Genomic DNA, 4,100 nt, shown 5'->3' with positions numbered 1-4,100 from the left:
ATTTTTGCAATTTTTTTAAACCAACTCATGTTCAGGTGACTCTACAGAAAACAGTTCTTTTCACCCTGAAATTATGTGCCTGATTTAGCTGAAAGAAATATGGTAATACATGATCTTAACTGATACACAGTACAGCAATTTTCCTCTGAGAAGGTCAGGGTTAACCTTCAGTGCCCTTATTCATACAAGCAAACGTCTTTAACTTGAATCAGCATATTTTCATTAAGTTCACATAACCCTTCAAGGTGCAAAAAGGGCTTTCAGCTGCAAGAAGGCAACCACTAATTAGAAATAAAATTGCAAGAAAGGCACAGATAAACTGCAAGACTAGCATAGACATTGCAGGCAAGGCATTGTAAAGGATCTAGAAAGTACTTAGAAGTGCAAAATAGAAACCAAAGCTGGGCTCTTTGACATGAGAGATTTCAAAGATGCAATGGGCCTTTTTGTCTTAATTCTAATATTTATAGCTTACACACACACACACAAAAACTTAAAGAGCATTACCCCTGGAAGCTCATTTGGAAAAGAGTCTATAAATTTCAGTTTATGTAGGACAGTCACAAATGCAAATATTTATCCATTTTTTTCCATACCATCAGCTATCATTTCATTCTCAATATTCCCAGTTTAGCATTTAGAATGCAGCTATCAGCCATACCTGTAACCTGAAATTAATTAATTTATCATTATGCATATTTGGAAGTCAGAGATTATAGGTGACATACAAGAAAATAAAAAATTATGGCAGGTGCACAAAGATTCAATGACAGTCCATGTGCCCGGTTTTTATTTTTATTTAGAAATACAACACAGTGCATGACCCATAATAGGCATGTAATATGTATTCATCATTCAAATTTTAATAAATCCCAACAGAGGAAAACCCTACATTTAAAAAATAAAAATAACAGTATTGATTTAAGTGTTGCATATATTCTGAACAATTCAAATGGGTTGGATCTCATAAAAATGGTTTATACAATGATTTCTCCTTAGTTCCATCAAAAACTTTTTCCTAGGTTGTGGGAAAATATTGCACATCTTGGCAAAATATAAGTTCTAAAACTCAACAAACACATTGTCTACTTTACACCTTGGCACACTGAGGCTGTATGCTACTTTCTCAACACTGTATCCATTTAAAAGATAGACAATTTTTTCCATATTATTTTCCCCTGAAAACCTATTGAGGCAGCGGGGGGATGTTTTCTGATTATTTTTCAGTCTTATTTCAAATGTACATAAGCTCATACTTAGGAGTTGTCAACTTGAATCTATTTCCCTTAGATTCAAGTTTACCTTAAAGTGACTCTTTATATAAATTAAATAAATGGGTCCACATAAGGATAGAAAGAGAAAGAACTCAATAGATTGGAAAACTCTTGGACATGCATATGAGAAAAGTTGTAAAAGCATTTGAAAAGGGGGTACTTGTGAGGCAGGTATAGTTTGAATCACGCTTCCTAGAATTAGTAAGGTTGACAAATCAACACTAGGGCAATTTGAGTTATTACTATTTACTTTTAAAATTCATTTGGGAGTACTGGCCAGGAGGCTAGGCCAGTGACAGCGATGGTGGTGGAGTTGGCGCTCCAAGTTGTGGAGAAGCTGCAGGCACGCCTGGCTGCAAACCCTAACCCCCAAAAGCTGTTGAAATGTTTGAAGAAACTCTCCACCTTGCCTATTACAGGAGACATTCTTATGGAGACTGGGCTCGGGAAAACAATAAATAGCTTTTGAAAACATGAGCAAGTTGGAAGCTTTTCCAGGGACCTAGTGGCCCAGTGGAAGGAACTGGGGCTGATTAACAAGACTTAAGCAATTTCTGAAAGTGCCCTCAGGATGCTCTTCAACGAGAGAAGAAGATGGAAGGAGACTACCAAAAAAAAAAAAAAAAAAAAAAAACTGGAAGGCTTCGGGCAGCTGATCCTACAGTCCTGGCCATAGACAGAAGAAACAGAAAACTCTCAGAGTCTGAATGACTTCACAAAATGTCTTAGTCATGACAGGAGGGAAGAGGTATCACAGGGTGTCACCTACCTACTCTTCAGACCCTGAATCTTCTGACTATGGCCACCATCTGGTCCCCTCCATCCTGCACTAATCCTCATTGGATATACACAGACAATTACAGTCACCAGAGGAGGATCATGAGTCCATTATTCCACACCAGAAGCCTGGAAAAGGCCACAATAATGCCTTTCAGAATAGACTGGGAGTTAGTCAAGAACAACACGTGGGTGAACCCCAGGGAAAAGGGATCTTGAATCAAAACAAAGAACACAAAATCTTGCCACAAGGAAAAATACCCCATCGATGCCAAGGGTGATGTCATGCCCTCTGCTTTGGGCAGAGAGAAGCCACTCAAAAACCTCTCAAAAGAGGAGACTCAAAGACTACTCCTAGGGGGTTGTGTCAAGGAGAAACCACCTTCTAATGCTGCCAAGAAAGAGGAGAAAAGAGAAGGCAGCCTCAGAGGAAGCTTTCCTCCTCCTCAGAGGTTGCATCAGACAACCACCTTAAGAAGCCAAAGCAAAGGACTTTGCACAAAAGTGTGGACAGCGTAGACACAGGCAAAGGAGCCACAGACCTGTTGCCCAAAACAAAAAGAAGGTTTCTAACAACCTAAAGGCTCCAGAAAAAGAAAGTAAAGATTTCTAATTTGGATAGAAAGTCACTGGGTTCACTCCCTGAGGTAGAGGAGTCAGATGTGGAAGATGAATTCAAGCAGCTCAGCAAGTCTTTTGACTCATACCTCCTCTATGACCAACTGAAGAAGAAAGAGAAGAATTGTGAAAACTCCAGCCACCCGCACTTGGAGACAAAGGACTTTTAAAAAGTGATTCTCAAAGCACTAGTCAAAACTTGGACTCAGTTCAGAAATTACCCATCGTGCATGAGAGCAGGTCAGAGAAGCTGCCGCTGGCTGGAGCTGACTTAGTCAGGCTGAGAAAGGTCCCCACCAATGTACTGCCATTATTGCCAGGTCTCACCTTACCCACCATGCAGGCCAATTACTGTCCACTTCCTTCCTGTGAAATGATGCCCTCCTTCCAGCCAAAGTGAAAAGCATTCTCTCCACCCCTGGGAAGAAGGAGGAACTGGATTCACTGGACGCGCAGAATGAATTCCAAAATGCAGGTGTATTCCCGTTGCAAGTGTGCCTATCTCCCTAAAATGATGACTTTGTATAAGCAATACATCTAAGAAGCATATACCTGATCAGCTATATTGCATAGAGGAATACGTTCATGTATTAATTGAAGGCACAGATCAACTATGGAAAGCTCATTTGTCACCAAGTCTTTAAAGAAGAAAGACTGGAAGAGTATGAATCCTGGTGGGATAAGTACCTGGAGCTTCAGGATGCATGAGAGCAGCGGCTATGAATGCTGACAAATGCACATGTCAGTAAGCCCAAAGACTGAAAAGCAAAGATGGCCTTTGTCAACTCTGTGGCCAAGCCACCTCGTGATTTCCAACAGAAGCAAGAGAAGTTTGGAAAAGGAGAAGCAGCTGTCCCTGAGAAAGTCAAGATTAACTCAGTCCCATATACCACAGGAAGCAGCCATGTTCCTGCCAGCAGCAGCAGTTTTAACCCCAGCTTTGAGGAGCTGGCCTACAATAGCCCCAGCACCAGCAGTGCCCACTTGGCACAGGTGGTCAGTAACACTGTCTCCTATGTTCTTAGGAAACCAGCTGTGAAGAATATTGTACCAATGATGCCAAGTCAATTAAAGCTTTCAAGAATAGATTTTCTCAAAGACAAACCAAGTACTTTCTTTGGAGATGGAATTTGGGGGACCAAAAAAAACAGAAGTGACAGGACTGGGGAGTAGGACTTCCAGAGGAACCCAGAAGCTTGCTTTGTGGAGCCTCTTGGCCTTGGAATCCTGCATGGTCACAGGTGCTGCTCTGCACACCTCCCTGTGCCCACAGCCCCATACCTTACATGGAACATACTTCAGGATTCTGAAGATGGTATGAAGCCTCAATCTCAGTGAGGATTTTAAGGTCAATTATACCTTCGTTGTTAATTATCATCTTTGTAAACTATAAGACATAGTTTCAATGAATAAATAATGCCCCCAGATTGT

General features: G+C 41.0%; 1 pseudogene; it reads left to right on the top strand.

Moving 5' to 3' along the window:
• Positions 1-1,575: 1,575 nt before the first annotated feature.
• LOC101971143 (elongin-A pseudogene) lies at positions 1,576-3,826 on the top strand (annotated as a pseudogene).
• Positions 3,827-4,100: the final 274 nt, after the last annotated feature.

Source organism: Ictidomys tridecemlineatus, chromosome 11 (genome assembly GCF_052094955.1).
Source record: "Ictidomys tridecemlineatus isolate mIctTri1 chromosome 11, mIctTri1.hap1, whole genome shotgun sequence".
NCBI lineage: Eukaryota > Metazoa > Chordata > Mammalia > Rodentia > Sciuridae > Ictidomys > Ictidomys tridecemlineatus.
This window is presented reverse-complemented; position numbering and strand designations above follow the sequence as displayed.